Source organism: Mesoplodon mirus, assembly GCF_964341445.2.
Source record: "Mesoplodon mirus genome assembly, chromosome: 14".
NCBI classification, from domain to species: Eukaryota; Metazoa; Chordata; class Mammalia; order Artiodactyla; family Ziphiidae; genus Mesoplodon; species Mesoplodon mirus.
In genome coordinates this window covers 48,588,639-48,609,265 of record NC_138990.1, presented here as the reverse complement: position 1 = coordinate 48,609,265, position 20,627 = coordinate 48,588,639, and positions in this window count along the sequence as shown.

Below are 20,627 nucleotides of genomic sequence, written 5' to 3'. Positions count from 1 at the left end.
TGACACTTACAGAGCAGGAATTAACCTCTCTTAGCCTCAAGTTCCTTGTCTGCCAAGGAAGGGGAAGGGATAATAATGCCCACCTTGCAGAGCTGGTATGAAGAGTAAAAGAGCTCAGTGACAGAAAACACCTGGTACAGCACCTGTCACAGAGTCAGACGGAGCTCCTTAAATGGTAACTATTTCGACTGTGTAAAATGCACATGTCCATCTCAACATCGAGGCTTTGCCAGCTCACAGTGTGCTCCATAGACCAGCACCGTCAGCATCACCCCGCAGCTTGTTAGAAATGCAATTTCTCAGCCCTGCCCCAACCTGCTGAATCACTAGCTGCATTTTAACGGATCCCCAGGTGACCACAGGCACATTACAGTTTGAGAAACATCGAATTAAGGGACGTCTGTTTTACCTTTGAATCTGGTGGATTTGATGGCATTTCTCTTGGCAGCCACAGTCAGTAAATGAGTCTGTCAGTCAAATCTAGGCAATATTTACCTAACACAGCCTGCTTGGGGCCAGGCTGGCTCTGCGGTAGCTCTGGCCAGCCTGTGGCTTGCCCTGCTCACCTGCCTGCCGCGGTCACCTGCTCAGTGGCCAAGGCTCCGGGGAGACGGAGGGCCCCTTGTTTACAGGGCAAGCACAGATAAGGTTTCTCACAGCCCCACCTGAGCTCCTGAGCCAAGGTAAACTTGCTCTCCAGAATCGCTCCCTGACTGGAAAATGTGTCAGTCTATTTATTTCTCACTCCCACTGGAAAAAAGGTGGGGTGGGGGGGAGTGGTTGGTCATGATGTCATTCTTTCCACGGAACTTCTCAAAGGCATCAAATTTCACGGTGACTTCCAGGCACCGCTTGTGTTTCGCTGCACAGTACAGAACAGAACTGGCCAGAAGCACAAGTTTCTCTTCCTTCTCCCAGCTCTCCGCCCCCTTCCTCCTTCTCTTTCTGGGGTTTTCACTCCCTGAGGGTTTTGCAGGCAGCCCTGCAAAAGGAACCTGGGAGCCACGAGGTGTGGAAAGTTTTCGTAGCATTTCTCTCAGAGGTGACCTGCGTCTGGGGAAACAGTTGCTGGTCGGTGGGGATGGAGGGCAGGTGTTGGCTCTAAGTGGGTAGGGAAGGAACTCCCTGGGGGCAAGGTTAGCACTTTCCAACACATCAGAGAATTAGGAACAAAGGGTGAAATGATTTTTCTAAAACCATATAAAGAGTCAGCAACAATTGGGACCATTGCATTCATCACAATTCTTGTTTACATTTCTCTGGAGAAGAGCTGAGACTTTCTAATTGGAAAGTCTGGCTCCCACAGTCTGACGAGAGATGCTATAGGCTACCAGAGAGCACTGGAGGAAACCTGGACTCATGCTAGGAGTGCGAGCCCATCATTCATTCCCTTTGTCAAGACATCAAGATCTCCTGTCCTTCAACATTGCTTCCGTCCCAAGTCTGAGGTACTTACTAAGAAAATGAGAATTAATAGAATAAGAGAAGGGCCTTATGCAGACCAATAAAGACAATGTGCCGTGAACTGAGAAATATGATTAATCCAGTCCAATTTAAAAACTTTAAAAAATGTATTTGTAATATTTCAACAGGTAGATAAAATCAGAGACTAACACAGTGAACACCTATGGACACACTTCACAGCTGTATCAGTCAGGACAGAGTTGGTTGTGCTGAGGTAAAAAACATCCCCAAATTTCAGTGGCCGAGAGCAATAAAGGTTCATTTCTCACTCATCCACCTGTACTCCACAGGTTATCTGGAAATATCATGTCTGCTTAGGGCTTGGGGAGGAGAGAAACTTTGCCTCTGGGCTGCCATGTTGGCCAACACTTTTGTGCACTGAGACCAGAAATATAAGTCACTTCCACTTCAGTTCATTGGCCAAAGTCTCCAGGTTACCCCTAACTTCAAAGTGAATGGAAAATGCAATCTTACCATGGGCCTGGAAGGCAGGGAGCCAGAAATATTTGGTGGACAGCATTAATGATGGCCACATCAGCTTTAGAAAATATTAGCATATTGTCTTATTTGCTTCAGGTCTTTTTACTTCAAAGAAAGTAAATATTAGAGACACAGCTGAGTTTCCCTCTGTCTTCTTCCCCACTCCATTCTCCTCCCTCATTTCCCAGAGTGAAGCACTGTTTTGAATTCAACATCCTCGTGCATGTTTTTATATTTTTTATTATATTTATTGCATTTTTATGTATCCATAAACATTATAAAGTATTATTATGCTGTGCCAGCTTTTAAACTATATACGTGTGTGTGTGTATACGTGTGTGTATACATAATCATAATCTTCTGCAATGTGCATTTCTCCCCTAGCATTACAATTATGAGACTTTCATCTATGCTGACACACACTGTACTGTATTCCATTGTATAACTATAATACAATTTAGTCATCCAGTCTCATGGATTTTAGGTTGTTTCCATGTGGCAGCAAACATCTTAATACATGTCTCCTTGTGCATATATACAAGACTGTATGCCTAGGAGTGGGATTTCTGGACACGACCACCTACAACTTTACTAGTAACAGCCAAATTGCTCTCCAGAGTACTTGTATCAATTTACAATCCCACTAGCAGTGAATGAGTCTCCATGACATAACAGATCTTTGCCAGCACTTGGCATTGGCTAACATAAATTTTTGCTTACCTGGTGGGTGTGTATGGTATTACATTACTGTTTTAATTGGTATTTCTTTGATTAATAGTGAAAGCAAGCATCTCTCTGTATTTTTATTGACCTTCCGGGGTTCCTCTTCTGCAAATCGATAGTTTATATTCTTTGCCCATTTCCCCCCATGTGTTGTTTATCTTTTTCTAATTAATTTTAGAGATTTCTTTACATGTTATAGTCACTGAAAATATCTTCTCCCAGGCTATGGCTTGTTTTTCACTTTGTTATAGTGGCCTTTTGTTGCGTAGAAGTTAATTTTAATGTAGTCAAAATTATCCATTTTTTCTGGTTTCTATTGGTGTGTGTGCATTTCTTAGAGAAATCCTTCTTTATCTTAAAGTCATGAAGAATTTTTCTATAGTTTCATCTTGTATCTTAAACTTTTGCTTTTTGTTTTTATTGAAGAATTCTTTAATCTACCTGGGGTTGATTTAGGGTAGAAATCTAATTTTGTATTTTCCATATGAAAACAGTTGCTCCTTAGACTCGTTTACTAAATAGATCCACACTGATTTGTGACATCTCTGCCTTATATTCTTTCCAAGTACAGGTGGGCCAGTGGCTGGGCTCTCTATTCTGCTCCACTGGTCTATCCTTTTGCCCAAATGATATTGTCTTCATTACTAAATATTTTGATGGTAGGTCTTGATATCTGGTAGGGCAAGCTCTTCTACCTTGTACTTTTTCAAAATTGCTTCTCAGTTATTCTTGGCCCTTTCCTCTTCCAAATCACTTTTGGGATCAGATTGTCTAGTTCCAAACAAAACAAAACACTCTGTTGGACTTCGACTAAAATTCCATAGATGAATTTGACATCTTTATGATTCTGAATGTGCCTATTTTTTCATGTCACTTTGTGTGACATGTGACTATGATTTCCAAACTCTCCATAAGACCCCTCATGTCCTCCTCTGCTCCCCTCTCCAACCCTTCTCACGTTTACTCAAGCATTGCTTACTTCCTATTTCTTATTGCAGCTTCAGTATTTTTACTTGTATTTCTTTTTTTTTAATTTTTATTTATTTATTTTAATTTTTGGCTGCATTGGGTCTTTGTTGCTGTGCGCGGGCTTTCTCTAGTTGCAGTGAGCGGGGGCTACTCTTGGTTGCTGTGCGTAGGCTTCTCATTGCGGTGGCTTCTCTTGTGGAACACGGGCTCTAGGCACACAGGCTCAGCAGTTGTGGCTCTCAGGCTCTAGAGCACAGGCTCAGTAGTTGTGGCACACAGGCTTAGTTGCTCTGCGGCATGTGGGACATTCCCGGACCAGGGCTCAAACCCGTGTCCCCTGCATTGGCAGGCAGATTCTTTTTTTTTTTTTTTTCTTGTTTTTTTTTTTAATTTATTTTTTAATTTTTTTGCTTTATAACAAATTTAATCAGTTATACATATACATATGTTCCCATATCCCCTCCCTTTTGCGTCTCCCTCCCACCTTCCCTATCCCACCCCTCCAGGCGGTCACAAAGCACCGAGCTGATCTCCCTGTGCTATGCGGCTGCTTCCCACTAGCTATCTACCTTACGTTTGGTAGTGTATATATGTCCATGCTGCTCTTTCACTTTGTCACAGCTTACCCTTCCCCCTCCCCATATCCTCAAGTCCATTCTCTAGTAGGTCTGTGTCTTTATTCCTGTCTTACCCCTATGTTCTTCATGACATTTTTTTTTCTTAAATTCCATATATATGTGTCAGCATACAGTATTTGTCTTTCTCTTTCTGACTTACTTCACTCTGTATGACAGACTCTAGGTCCATCCACCTCATTACAAATAGCTCAATTTCATTTCTTTTTATGGCTGAGTAATATTCCATTGTATATATGTGCCACATCTTCTTTACCCATTCATCCGATGATGGACACTTAGGTTGTTTCCATCTCCGGGCTATTGTAAATAGGGCTGCTATGAACATTTTGGTACATGTCTCTTTTTGAATTATGGTTTTCTCAGGGTATATGCCCAGTAGTGGGATTGCTGGGTCATATGGTAGTTTTATTTGTAGTTTTTTAAGGAACCTCCATACCGTTCTCCATAGTGGCTGTACCAATTCACATTCCCACCAGCAGTGCAAGAGTGTTCCCTTTTTTCCACACCCTCTCCAGCATTTATTGTTTCTAGATTTTTTGATGATGGCCATTCTGACTGGTGTGAGATGATATCTCATTGTAGTTTTGATTTGCATTTCTCTAATGAGTAAAGATGTTGAGCATCCTTTCATGTGTTTGTTGGCAGTCTGTATATCTTCTGTGGAGAAATGTCTATTTAGGTCTTCTGCCCATTTTTGGATTGGGTTGTTTGTTTTTTTTGTTATTGAGCTGCATGAGCTGCTTATAAATTTTGGAGATTAATCCTTTGTCAGTTGCTTCATTTGCAAATATTTTCTCCCATTCTGAGGGTTGTCTTTTGGTCTTGTTTATGGTTTCCTTTGCTGTGCAAAAGCTTTGAAGTTTCATTAGGTCCCATGTGTTTATTTTTGTCTTTATTTCCATTTCTCTAGGAGGTGGGTCAAAAAGGATCTTGCTGCGATTTATGTCATAGAGTGTTCTGCCTGTGTTTTCCTCTAAGAGTTTGATAGTGTCTGGCCTTACATTTAGGTCTTTAATCCATTTTGAGCTTATTTTTGTGTATGGTGTTAGGGAGTGATCTAATCTCATACTTTTACATGTCCCTGTCCAGTTTTCCCAGCACCACTTATTGAAGAGACTGTCCTTTCTCCACTGTACATTCCTGCCTCCTTTATCAAAGATAAGGTGACCATATGTCCGTGGGTTTATCTCTGGGCTTTCTATCCTGTTCCATTGATCTATCTTTCTGTTTTTGTGCCAGTACCATACTGTCTTGATTACTGTAGCTTTGTAGTATAGTCTGAAGTCAGGGAGCCTGATTCCTCCAGCTCTATTTTTCGTTCTCAAGATTGCTTTGGCTATTCGGGGTCTTTTGTTTTTCCAAACAAATTTTGAAATTTTTTGTTCTAGTTCTGTGAAAAATGCCAGTGGTAGTTTGATAGGGATTGCATTGAATCTGTAGATTGCTTTGCGTAGTAGAGTCATTTTCACAATGTTGATTCTTCCAATCCAAGAACATGGTACATCTCTCCATCTATTTGTATCATCTTTAATTTCTTTCATCAGTGTCTTATAATTTTCTGCATACAGGTCTTTTGTCTCCTTAGGTAGGTTTATTCCTAGATATTTTATTCTTTTTGTTGCAATGGTAAATGGGAGTGTTTCCTTGATTTCACTTTCAGATTTTTCATCATTAGTATATAGGAATGCCAGAGATTTCTGTGCATTAATTTTGTATCCTGCTACTTTACCAAATTCATTGATTAGCTCTAGTAGTTTTCTGGTAGCATCTTTAGGATTCTCTATGTATAGTATCATGTCATCTGCAAACAGTGACAGCTTTACTTCTTCTTTTCCGATTTGGATTCCTTTTATTTCCTTTTCTTCTCTGATTGCTGTGGCTAAAACTTCCAAAACTAGGTTGAATAAGAGTGGTGAGAGTGGGCAGCCTTGTCTTGTTCCTGATCTTAGTGGAAATGGTTTCAGTTTTTCACCATTGAGGACGATGCTGGCTGTGGGTTTGTCATATATGGCCTTTATTATGTTGAGGAAAGTTCCCTCTATGCCTACTTTCTGCAGGGTTTTTATCATAAATGGGTGTTGAATTTTGTCGAAAGCTTTCTCTGCATCGATTGAGATGATCATATGGTTTTTCTCCTTCAATTTGTTAATATGGTGTATCACGTTGATTGATTTGCGTATATTGAAGAATCCTTGCATTCCTGGAATAAACCCCACTTGACCATGGTGTATGATCCTTTTAATGTGCTGTTGGATTCTGTTTGCTAGTATTTTGTTGAGGATTTTTGCATCTATGTTCATCAGTGATATTGGCCTGTAGTTTTCTTTCTTTGTGACATCCTTGTCTGGTTTTGGTATCAAGGTGATGGTGGCTTCATAGAATGAGTTTGGGAGTGTTCCTCCCTCTGCTATATTTTGGAAGAGTTTGAGAAGGATAGGTGTTAGCTCTTCTCTAAATGCTTGATAGAATTCGCCTGTGAAGCCATCTGGTCCTGGGCTTTTGTTTGTTGGAAGATTTTTTATCACAGTTTCAATTTCAGTGCTTGTGATTGGTCTGTTCATATTTTCTATTTCTTCCTGGTTCAGTCTCGGCAGGTTGTGCATTTCTAAGAATTTGTCCATTTCTTCCAGGTTGTCCATTTTATTGGCATAGAGTTGCTTGTAGTAATCTCTCATGATCTTTTGTATTTCTGCAGTGTCAGTTGTTACTTCTCCTTTTTCATTTCTAATTCTATTGATTTGAGTCTTCTCCCTTTTTTTCTGGATGAGTCTGGCTAATGGTTTATCAATTTTGTTTATCTTCTCAAAGAACCAGCTTTTAGTTTTATTGATCTTTGCTATCGTTTCCTTCATTTCTTTTTCATTTATTTCTGATCTGATTTTTATGATTTCTTTCCTTCTGCTAACTTTGGGATGTTTTTGTTCTTCTTTCTCTAATTGCTTTAGGTGCAAGGTTAGGTTGTTTATTCGAGATGTTTCCTGTTTCTTAAGGTGGGATTGTATTGCTATAAACTTCCCTCTTAGAACTGCTTTTGCTGCATCCCATAGGTTTTAGGTCGTTGTGTCTCCATTGTCATTTGTTTCTAGGTATTTTTTAATTTCCTCTTTGATTTCTTCAGTGATCACTTCGTTGTTAAGTAGTGTATTGTTTAGCTTCCATGTGTTTGTATTTTTTTTTTTTTTCTTTTTGCGGTGTGCGGGCCTCTCACTGCTGTGGCCTCTCCCATTGCGGAGCACAGGCTCCGGATGTGCAGGCCCAGCGGCCGTGGCTCACAGGCCCAGCCGCTCTGCGGCATATGGGATCCTCCCAGACCGGGGCACGAACCCGTATCCCCTGCATCGGCAGGCGGACTCTCAACCACTGCGCCACCAGGGAGGCCCTGTTTGTATTTTTTACAGCTCTTTTCCTGTAATTGATATCTAGTCTCATAGCATTGTGGTTGGAAAAGATACTTGATACAATTTCAATTTTCTTAAATTTACCAGGGTTTGATTTGTGACCCAAGATATGATCTATCCTGGAGAATGTTCCATGAGCACTTGAGAAAAATGTGTATTCTGTTGTTTTTGGATGGAATGTCCTATAAATATCAATTAAGTCCATCTTGTTTAATGTATCAGTTAAAGCTTGTGTTTCCTTATTTATTTTCATTTTGGATGATCTGTGCATTGGTGAAAGTGGGGTGTTAAAGTCCCCTACTATGAGTGTGTTACTGTTGATTTCTCCTTTTATGGCTGTTAGTATTTGCCTTATGTATTGAGGTGCTCCTATGTTGGGTGCATAAATATTTACAATTGTTATATCTTCTTCTTGGATCGATCCCTTGATCATTATGTAGTGTCCTTCTTTGTCTCTTCTAGTAGTCTTTATTTTAAAGTCTATTTTGTCTGATATGAGAATTGCTACTCCAGCTTTCTTTTGGTTTCCATTTGCATGGAATATCTTTTTCCATCCCCTTACTTTCAGTCTGTATGTGTCTCTAGGTCTGAAGTGGGTCTCTTGTAGACAGCATATATATGGGTCTTGTTTTTGTATCCATTCAGCCAATCTGTGTCTTTTGGTGGGAGCATTTAGTCCATTTACATTTAAGGTAATTATCGATATGTATGTTCCTATTCCCATTTTCTTAATTGCTTTGGGTTCGTTATTGTAGGTCTTTTCCTTCTGTTGTGTTTCTAGCCTAGAGAAGTTCCTTTAGCATTTGTTGTAAAGCTGGTTTGGTGGTGCTGAACTCTCTCAGCTTTTGCTTGTCTGTAAACGTTTTAATTTCTCCATCAAATCTGAATGAGATCCTTGCTGGGTAGAGTAATCTTGGTTGCAGGTTTTTCTCCTTCATCACTTTAATTATGTCCTGCCACTCCCTTCTGGCTTGTAGAGTTTCTGCTGAGAGATCAGCTGTTATCCTGATGGGGATTCCCTTGTGTGTGATTTGTTGTTTTTGCCTTGCTGCTTTTAATATGATTTCTTTGTGTTTCATTTTTGACAGTTTGATTAATATGTGTCTTGGCGTATTTCACCTTGGATCTATTCTGTATGGGACTCTCTGTGCCTCCTGTACTTGATTAACTATTTCCTTTCCCATATTAGGGAAGTTTTCAACTATAATCTCTTCAAATATTTTCTCAGTCCCTTTCTTTTTCTCTTCTTCTTCTGGAACCCCTATAATTCGAATGTTGGTGCGTTTAATGTTGTCCCAGAGGTCTCTGAGACTGTCCTCTGTTCTTTTCATTCTTTTTTCTTTATTTTGCTCTGCAGCAGTTATTTCCACTATTTTATCTTCCACCTCACTTATCCGTTCTTCTGCCTCAGTTATTCTGCTATTGATCCCATCTAGAGTATTTTTTATTTCATTTATTGTGTTTTTAATCGATGCTTGATTCGTCTTTAGTTCTTCTAGGTCCTTGTTAACTGTTTCTTGCATTTTGTCTATTCTATTTCCAAGATTTTGGATCTTGGAAATAGAATCTTGGATCATCTTTACCATCATTATTCTGAATTCTTTTTCAGGTAGACTGCCTATTACCTCTTCATTTGTTAGGTCTGGTGGGTTTTTATCTTGCTCCTTCTCCTGCTGTGTGTTTTTCTGTCTTCTCATTTTGCTTATGTTACTGTGTTTGGGGTCTCCTTTTTGCAGGCTGCAGGTTCGTAGTTCCCGTTGTTTTTCGTGTCCATCCCCAGTGGCTAAGGTTGGTTTAGTGGGTTGTGTAGGGCCGGCGGATTCTTAACCACTGCACCACCACGGAAGCCCTTTACTTGTATTTCTTATCTCCTTCAAAGATCTCCTAATTCTTCCAACTTTTCCCAGTGTGCAAAAGGTAAAACCCAGACACATCATAATGACAAGAGGCAAAGAAAAGGGTTCCAATAGTCTCCTATGAGGAGATATGACAGCATAATTACATATAGGGGGGTGCACAATAATCTTTTCTGATCTTCAGGAGGTAGTATGGGAAAGAGGCCATTCTGCTGAGTTTGAATCCCAGCTCTATCATTTACCAACTCCAATTTTGGGCAAATTACTTAACCTTACTATGCCTCTGTTTTCCCTTCTGTAATGTAGGGATGAAAATATTAATTATCTCACAGCATTAGTATGAGAAATAAATAAGTTAATGTATGTAAAGTGCCTGGTATATTGTGTGTTATCTATTATTGTCATTACTAAGATAGGATTACCATGGCACACCAGGAATGTGACTAGTTTGAATGTTCAAACTAGATAATGTCAGAGTAACTCAGTAATCTTAACACCAGACAAAGAACTTACTGGTTAGTGTTGTATCTTCTCATTAGGTAGAAGGGCACCATCCACATTATTGCAGGTTTAATCATTAGTGGTCCTCAGTGGTGCTAGTTTAGTGTTAACCATGTTGCAAATTTCACAGAATCATTGAGTTCAGGGTTGGATGGTGCCCAAGAAAATCAAATCTAATTTCTTACCTCGTGCTTGAAACCTCTTAAAATAAAGCTATAGAAAAGGAAGACTTTTATGAAAGAAGATCAGAAAAGCAGGAATATTGAAAGGGTATCAGATCTACTTAAAAAATAAAACTGAGGAGATGGCAGAAAATAGTATGAATCAATAAAGTTTCAAAGATTGCTGGGAGTGGCCATTAAGAGAAGCTGAAAGTAAGGGGGGTGGTTCTAGAGAGCTGATAGCCTGGGTCCAAAAGAGAGAATTTCATTCAGAAAAATGTCTGTGCCTTGGAAACCAAGGGCATATTCTCAAGAGTCCACATTACTGCCTAAATGGGTTATCTGAAGGTCTTGGAACAACCCCTCCCCTCTTCCTGCCACCAGGCTGCCAACAGACCTGGTACTTCTACTTTTGTGTTAAGACTTTGGGTGCCCTACTGAAAGAATATATATATAATTTATGAGGAGTAAGCCCATATCATCCAAGGAACCCTTAGATTTAATTCCTCAGCTTAGGCCTAGCTAAGAGCAGGTCATAAGGTATATACATAGCAAAAGAAGTTCTGCTGGACAGAGGGGAAGGGAAATGCCCTGGGCATGGGACCCTCTTACAAGCAGGGAAGGTCAGAATGGAGCCTCAATGAAACCAGAGCAGGGGATGGAGTGAGGTAATACAGTATAGGGTTGTGAGTAAGGGTGTGGGAGGGGAGGGTGAAGAGTGGATGGAATCACCCACCTGGAGTTGGCTCTAGCTCCCAGAGGTTTCTTTCAAATGAGTTGAAGAGCCACAGACCTGTGGGGAGTCTTGACCCCCTCCAAGGAAGCAAGGTTAGATCAAGGCCCACATGTCACCATGTGGGATCTCCCTTCTGAACGCAGACTCCAGGGTCAGAGAGTTTTACATGCACTGTGGTTTGTCCCTGATGAGAGCAGCACCCTGTTTACAAGCACTTAAATATTTTTTTGCTGCCCCTTATACCCCTGGAAGCTGGAAAAGACAGTAACATTATCCCCAAGATATGGAAGAGAACACTGAGGGTCAAAAAGCAGGGCAACTTGCCATTGGTCCCACAGCTGGACAGGAAGGAGTCAGACTGGCCTCACATCGGGAGCCCCACAGCTGCCAGAAGGGAGCTTTGAGCCAAATGGAGAGCTGGTTGAAGCTATGGCAGGCACTTACCCCAGGTCATTATCTTAGAGCATGACTGGGCTGGGCTGGCTGCCCTAGGTGTTTCCTCCCACAGGGAGGGGTCTGCTAAGGGAGCTGCCACCCTGTAGAGGTCATACACCTGGGTGTGGGCACACAGTACTGTCATGAAGCTTGGTTGCTGCCCTGGCTGCAACAGCACCTCCTGCTCTAGCCCTGTGGTCACTGCCACTCCTCCATTCTCTTAATTCATTCATTCAACACACAGTGAGCACTGACACACTAAGAATACAGAGGCAAAATAGGCCCCTATCATGGCCTTTTAGTGTGGGGGAAGGAGGCAGTGCCTAAGCAGACGAGGGCAACAAAATCTTGACTCTCTTTTCAAGAGCGGGAGAATAGTGAAGTGGTTAGTATCACAGACTTTGGAGCCAGAATGGGAAAATGAATTAAGGCAGGAGGATATATTTGAAGGTATCGTAATTGAGAATGTTGTAGAAATAAAGAAAATATAAAACTTCTGTTGAAAGGATTCAGTGTTAAACAAGATAGATAAAAAAGGAACTCACGGGGCTTCCCTGGTGGCGCAGTGGTTGAGAGTCTGCCTGCCGATGCAGGGGACGCGGGTTCGTGCCCTGGTCTGGGAAGATCCCACATGCCGTGGAGCAGCTGGGCCCGTGAGCCATGGCCGCTGAGCCTGCACGTCTGGAGCCTGTGCTCTGCAACGGGAGAGGCCACAACAGTGAGAGGCCCGCGTACCGCAAAAAAAAAAAAAAAAAGGAACTCACACCTAGAAATATTGTAGTAAAAGTTAAGAACTTTAACAACAAGGAAAATTCTCAAAATATTTATAAAGAAAAAGTAGATCAACGAAAAAGGAAAAAGAATCAGAATATGAAACCTCAATAACAAAAATGCATACAAGAAAGCAGTGAAGTAATATTTTTTTTTTTTTTTTTTTTTTTTTTCTTTTTGCGGTATGCGGGCCTCTCACTGCTGTGGCCTCTCCCGTTGCGGAGCACAGGCTCCGGACGCGCAGGCCCAGCGGCCATGGCTCACGGGCCCAGCCGCTCCGCGGCATATGGGATCCTCCCAGACCGGGGCACGAACCCGCATCCCCTGCATCGGCAGGCGGACTCTCAACCACTGCGCCACCAGGGAGGCCCCTGAAGTAATATTTTTAATGTTGGTGGAAAAGGACTTCAAACCTAGAATTTTATATCCAGCCAAAATATCATTTAAATGCAAGTAAAATAAAAGTAATATCAAGTATATAAGGCTTCAGAGGGCTTACTCCAAACCCCGTTTGAAACATTCTTAGAGCTAATTTTATAATGCAGGAAGCTAGAAAAAAAGCTCCAGAATAAACCTAGAAAGAGGAAGAGGAGAAAGATGAGGAAGGAGGAGGAGGAGAAGGAGGAGAAGGGGAGGAAAGGAAAACATAACAATGTCAGAAATCAGAGAGACAGAGTGCAGAAACAACAAGACATTAAGCTGGTTTCTTGAAAAGGTTGTAAAATATACAAATAGTATATGACAAAGTTAGAAGAAGAAAAAAGGATATGTAAACATGCAATTAATACTGAAAGAAGCACCAGCACAAAAAGTTTTAGACTAACAATATTATGAAAAATTGAATGGAGACATTAAAATTGATACAATTCTGGAAAAATATGAAATTCCAAAGTTGCAACAGTAATAAACAGCAAACTGAATTGTCAAGTATTCAATAAAGAATTACAGTGTAGGGCCTCCCTGGTGGCGCAGTGGTTGAGAGTCCGCCTGCCGATGCAGGGGATACGGGTTCGTGCCCCGGTCTGGGAGGATCCCATATGCCGCGGAGCGGCTGGGCCCGTGAGCCATGGCCGCTGGGCCTGCGCGTCCGGAGCCTGTGCTCCGCAACGGGGGAGGCCACAACAGTGAGAGGCCCGCATACTGCAAAAAAAAAAAAAAAAAAAAAAAAAAAAAGAATTACAGTGTAATCAAAGACCTCCCCTCTTCCTGAAAAGCCCTTGGCTCAGATGGTTTTACAGATAAGTTTCACCTAATGGTAAGGATGAGATAATACCCTGACATATACAAACTGTTCCAGAAAATAGAAATCAGTTTCGCCTTTGTTATAAGACTGGTCTAACCTTCATTACAAAGTCAGATAAGGATGGTAAAAAAAAAAGAAACAAAAAACTATAAGGCTATTTCATGTTTGAATATTGATATGAAATTCTACATAAAATATTAGCTAACTGTATCCAACAGTGTATTTAAAAAGTTATGACCAAGTAAGGTTTATTTTTAGAATACAGGAAAGTTTAATGTGAGAAAAAACTATTAATGTAAGTTTTACCATTAATGAACAGAAGAAGAAAAATTTCATGATTATCTCAATAAATGTTTTAAAAAACATTTGAACTTTTATTTTGAAAACCATTTGTATCAAATAACACTTCTGAATTTTTTTAAAAAGTCTCCAAAAAAACTAGAATAAATGTTTTATTTTCTCAACTTGATGAAGGCTATATATTAAGTGTCTACAATATATATATTACATGGAGAAAGTTTAGATTCATCTCCACAATCAAGGGTGCCTGTTATCACTGCTATGGATCAGCATAGTACTAGAGACTTAGCTAAAGCAATAAAAATCAGAAAAATAAATAAGAGCTATAGGAAGGAAAGAGAGAGAACTCTGACCGACCACACTGACAACTCAACATAAAAAAATTATTAGCACTAATAAGAAAGCTCAGCGTTTGCTCATGAAGATATCACAAATATCTTTCTTCTATTGATACATCACCTATAAAAAGTATATTAAAATAGAAAATATATGAAAAACATACCATTTTTTTCAAAATAGCAAAAACAAGACAAGCCATGAAGTATTTGAGTATCATTCTTACAAAGAAGCATAACACCTTTAAAGAGAAAAAAATTAAACAAAAAAATCAAACCTACAGAATGGGAGAAAATATTTGCAAATCGTATATCTGATAAGGGGTTAAAATCCAAAAAATATAAAGAGCTCATACAACTCAATAGCAAAAAAACAAATGCTTTGATTTTTTTTTTAAGAGACGTCTTTCTAGACAAGACATACAAATGGCCAACAGGTGAAAAGGCACTCAGCATCACTAATCATCAGGGAAATTCAAATCAAAAGCACAATGATATATTACCCCACACCTGTTAGAATGACTGTCCTCCAAAAGGCAAGAGATAACAAATGCTGGCAAGGATGTAAAGAAAAGGGAACCCTTCTGCACTGTGGGTGGGAATGTTAATTGGTGCAGCCACTATGTAAAACAGTACGGAAGTTCCTCAAAAAAATTAAAAATAGAACTACCATATGGTCCAGCAACCCCACTTCTAGGTATATATCAAAAGGAAATGGAAACAGGATTTCTAAAAGAAATCTGGACTCCCATGTTCTTTGCAGAATTTTATTCAGGATAGCCAAGATTGAAAACAACCTGAGTGTCTGCCAATGGATGAACGGGTAAAGAAAATGTGAGATACAGATATAGATATAGATATAATCTCACATGTTCTCTATCCATTCATATGTTATATATATATATATATATATATATATATATATATATATATATATATGAATGTTATTCAGCCATGAGAAAGAGGGACATCCTGCCATTTGTGACAACATGGATGGACCTTGAGGGCATTATGCTAAGTGAAACAAGTCAGACAGAGAAAGACAAATACTGTATGATATCACTTATATGTGAAATCTAAAAAGCTGAACTCATGGAAATAGACTATAATGGTGATTGCCAGGGGCTGGAGGTGGGGGAAATGGGGAAATGTTTGTCAAAGAGTACAGAATTACAGTTATAAGATGAAATAGTTCTGGGAATCTAATATACAGTATGGTGATTATAGTTAATAATACTGTATTTATACCTGAAAGTTGCCGAGAGTAGAACTTAAATGTTCTCACCACAAAAAAAAAGAGATGGTAATTATGTGATGTGATGCAGGTATTAGCTAGCACTATGGTGGCAATCATTTCACAATATACAAGTATATCAAATCAACATCATTGTACACCTTAAACTTACACAATTATATGTCAATTATATCTCAGTAAATCTGGGGGGGAGGGCAGAAACTTCAGTGTGCATAGAAATCATATGGGGAAAAAAAAAGAAATCATACAGGGAATCTTGTTAAAATGCAGATCTAATTCAGTAGAAGTTGGTGTACCTGAAATTCTGCATCCCTAACAAGCTCCCAGCTTCCAGATGGCAATGCTGCTGGTCTAGGGACTACATCTTGAGTAGTAATGCAATAGATCTGTGCTTTCCAATAGGTAGCCATATGAAGCTATTTAAATTTTAATTTAAATTAATTAAAATTAAATTTTAGCTCCTCAGTCACACAAGCCACACTGCAGCTGCTCAAATAGCCACATGTCACTAGCGGCTACCATACTGGACTGTACAAAAGTATAGAACATTTCCATTATCATGGAAAGTTCTATTGGACACCAATGCTCCAGCATCCAACTATTAAAGAGTACGTAAAACTTGTAAAAGAATCAAGATCAAAGCAAGAGTTCAGTGATTTACTGTCAGCCTTATAAGGAGCTTACTCGGACTTCAGGTGATGGTGAGGACTGACTAATGTGTTGATTGTGGACATCACTGTCACCAACCTGGATGAAGGACTCAGAAGCATGTATAGTAAATAACCAAATAATACAAAATGAGCAGGGAAACACCTCCAAGATGATAAAAAGTTGAGAATAATATAAAACAAATCAGAAGCCAATAAGAATAAAACAAATTAAGTAGGCACAAGTAGCAGGTAATATACTTAGGGATGCAGGAGTAGGGGATGAGTAAAGCATATAAATATAAATGGGAAATGACTAGAAGTGTAGAAAAAAAGGCATCAAAATTAGGGTCCATGAGTTGTGAACAACAATAACAAAAAAATGCTTGTTAATAGCATCATAAACACATTATTGGTCAGAAATGTATCTGGTTCAAGCCTACAAATGAATGAATGAATCAATCAATCAATCAATCAGTGAAAGAACCAACCAACCAAATCGGAGGGGGTGCCCATTTAGGGGGTAAGAAGAGGTGTTGAGTGGGAACACAAATTGGGGATGATAGGAAAAGGAAATAAAATTAAATCAAACAAAACAAGAGAAGGTCTTCGCTTAGCTTGACTATGATAATGTACCTAAGTTGAGAATGATGACCTTATATGTCTACACCGGGAGTTTAAAAAGAGAGAAAGCAGATGGAGAGAGATAGAAGATCTCTCTTGATAGAAACATTAGTACAAGGTGGTGTCTTTAAGGCCATAAGACCAGGTTCTGAACTGCTTGGGGTTTTGTCGTTGTTGTTCTTGTTGTTGTTTTTTAACTACTGCTTGACTTTGGACAAATTGTTAAGCTGGCTGAGAGCCTCTTTATCTTAAAAAATTGGAGTTAAAACCATATCTGTCCTACCTCCCTCTCAGGACTGTTGGCCTGGTGAACAAAATCACAAATGAGATGGGAAGTTGCGCTCCTGGGAAGGACTGTAAAGTGTTGTTACTGTGACGAGTGCCGGGTTTGGGGTGAGCAGCAAGGGGGTCCTTGGTCTCTGGCACTTAGCCTCACCAGCAGCATTTCAGTTCTGAGCTGTCTGGCTGGGAAGGGACTCTGCCCACCATCCCTGGGACTGAGGGAGCTGGGCCACAGCACTGAAACTCAGGCCTCTCAGGTGCTGCCCGGGAGGTTCAGGGCTCTCCTGAGGACACAGGACCCCAGACGACAGGCAGCCCACGTGAAGCATGTCAACTGGAGTGGAGTGTCCTGAGGTCAGAGTGACCCTGACCAGAGAATAGGGTCAGTAGCATCCCCTCCTCTGCCTACCACCTCCACACCCCCAGCTCCACACCCCCTCCCCCGGCCTCCCAGCACAGGTGTCAACCTGGCCTCCTTGTCAACAGCTCACGCGCTAGTGAGAGACACTAGAGAAGCCTTCATTCAAACCCACCTCCACTAACCTGCCAGCATATTTTATAGTTTGCAAAGTACTTTAGCTGATCATCCTACGAGGCAGTTGTTATTACCTTCTTTTCATGGATGCAGATGCAGGCACAAACAGGGAAAGTGACAGAAGATAGACACTGGGGGTCTGAGGACCCAAACCTTGGATTGTTTGTATTCAAATCCTTGCATGTTTCAGTGTCTTGTGCTGCTGTAGGCCTCTTGCCTTCTGGGTGCAGGGGACCCAGAAGAGGAGAATGCTTTTCTTTCCATGCCCCTGGCTCCCAGATGCATGCCACCTGAAACCACAGCGGTCCACACCGGCGCTTTCCTACTCTTTCTTTGGGTTCCCTCTCAGTGAAAAATTCTTACTACACTGACTCCCAGACCTCCATGGGCTCTAAAGGATGTAAGCACCTATATAGAATGGCAGGCTTCTGCCCTCTGCTGGCAACTCACGAGATTGCCCTGAGCTAACCCATCCATTCAATTCCACCAAATCCATTTCTTCTTCTTTGAGATCACTTTCTTTTTTTTTTTTTTTTTTTTTTTTTTTTTTTTTTTTTTTTCTTTTTGCGGTATGCGGGCCTCTCACTGTTGTGGCCTCTCCCGTTGCGGAGCACAGGCTCCGGACGCGCAGGCCCAGCGGCCATGGCTCACGGGCCCAGCCGCTCCGCGGCATATGGGATCCTCCCAGACCGGGGCACGAACCCGCATCCCCTGCATCGGCAGGCGGACTCTCAACCACTGCGCCACCAGGGAGGCCCGAGATCACTTTCTTGAATAAATACTCTGGGATTTTTCCAGCTCTTACTGTGTCTGAACAGAATACAAATCATAATATCATACAATGAGCATCAGACTAAACGTTAGGAAACCTGGGCTCGAACTGCTTGTTTTTTGTGGGATATTGGGCAAATCTTTCAGCTTCTTTGAGCCTCAGTTTCCTTATTTGTAAAATGGGTATAATATCTACCCCTTGGAATGACCGTGAGGACTGAGTGATAGGAAGTACTTGAGGGTCACAGAGTGGGGTCTGAGGAGAGTCCCAGTTAATATTTGTTCATACTCATGGCTTTGCAGGATTGCCAGGGCTCTTCCGCTTGCAGGAGACCTACTAAATTCAGTTCAAATATTTCCAAGAATCATAGAGCTGGAAGGCAGCTAACGCAGGTCACAAAGTGGTTTTTAGAGGCTCCCTGTAAGGCACATTAAAAGTAGCCAACACCCTATCCATTGTTCAAATAGTCCTGCCCCCAAACCTCACCCCATATCCTCACAAAATGCGGAAGCTGAAGCAGCCCATTTCCCCTTTGGCCAACTTGGCCTGGGAGTAAGTTCTCTCTCCCTTGTGGGAGAGGATCCCACTTGACCCAGAAGTGAGGCCCAGAAGTAAGGCCAAGGGAAATGCTTGGGGCATATGCTACTTTCTGCCAAAATCCATTTGCTCTGCTCTTCAGTGGATTAATGTAAGCTGGGGGCTGCCTGGTTCTGCCTTTATTAAAACATCTCGTTCTTGAATTCTCCCATGTTGGAGTGACATTTGGAAGAACAGAGTCCCTACCTTACAACGCAAGTGTTTTTGAGTGGGTCTTTTGGCCATTCGTAGCTCCATGTGGAAGCCAGCCCCGCTCACTGATGCCTGCAGCACAGGGGTCAGAACTACCATTGATGAGAGGTTATTTGGGGACAGGTAAGCCTGGATGGGGTGAGGGACCTAGAGCAGTGAGGGGACCAGGGAGGCCCATCTGGGGAGAAGAGCACCCAAGACGGGAGGCTGGGGACATGTTCGGAAAACGAGGTGGAGGAGGCAGCTTGAACTGCTTGACAGTTGGCAGAGGAGCTGCTGAGAATCATCTCATATTCTTTGCCACTTGCGGGCAGGTTTTGCATACCTGCATTAAGAAATCTCCCAGTCTGGGGACTTCCCTGGTGGCGCAGTGGTTAAGAATCCACCTGCCAATGCAGGGGACATGGGTTCGAGCCCTGGTCCGGGAAGATCCCACATGCCTCGGAGCAACCAAGCCCGTGCGCCACAACTACTGAGCCTGCGCTCTACAGCCCGCGAGCCACAACTACTGAGCCTGCATGCCACAACTACTGAAGCCAGTGTGCCTAGAGCCCGTGCTCCTCAACAAGAGAAGCCACCGCAATGAGAAGCCCACGGACTGCAACAAAGAGTAGCCCCCGCTCGCCGCAAGTAGAGAAAGCCCACGCGCAGCAATGAACACCCAATGCAGCCAAAAAATTAAAAAAAAAAAAAAAGAAATCACCCAGTCTGGATGGCTACACACCTCAGCCTCCCAGAGCCCTCCCATTCTCCCCAGAACTCAAATCTGATTGCCAAGCGTCTGCCCTGCAGCTCATTGTTCTCCTACTTAATCCATCTTCTATTCCCTTTGGAGGGAAGGGAGAGGGATAGTTATGATGTGGAGGAGATACAGGCAGGTCTGCCCATTCCCTCCTTGCCTTTTATTTGTACATTACAGACACCATTTCCCTGATTCACTCTTTGTGGGGTCTCCAGAAAAAATTAATTCTGTATGCTTTATCTCCCCTGCTAGACTGTGGGGGACTTGAATGTAGGAACCAGGACTTCATGTATCTGAAGCCTCACATAGTGCCTGGCACACGACAGGTGTACAAAAATGTGTTTTGAATTTAAATGAACAGCAAGTCATCTGAACGGTTTAAAGTTGGAAGCTTGACATCATTTAGTCTAGGAGCTCTCAAACCTGGATGTGCATTAGAATCACCCTGGGAGCTTTAAAAAAAAAATTAGGGCCCTAGTCCCTCCTTAGACCAGTTAAATCAGAATCTCTGAGAGCAAGATTTTCATAGTTAACTGACCAGAAAAGAGCTCATCACCTGAAGGCATGCTGCAGTGAATCCTTTTATGAAACTGAGATCACTTTCTAATGCACCCTAATTATCCATTGCATTATGTTTCAGTCATATAATACATTTTCTTAAAGTTGAGCCTATGTGCTCTAAATACATAGAACATGAAGTTTTAAATAAGTAACTAGCAAATATAGAAGGAGAAAGGTAATTTTCACTGGGTATTCAGAGACTTGCCCATTTGTGGAGTGGCAAAAGGTTCAGCATGATATCATAATGGTTGAGCTGAATTTCATTTGAAAAAATGACAAATAACCTAAAGGATGGAAAGAAGTAAGAGAAGGAAGACCCCCACCCCCAACAAGAGTCTTTGTGTGACCTATTGGGACAGATTCTGGTCCAAAGACACCTTCTTTGGGGACTTCCCCGGAGGTCCAGTGGT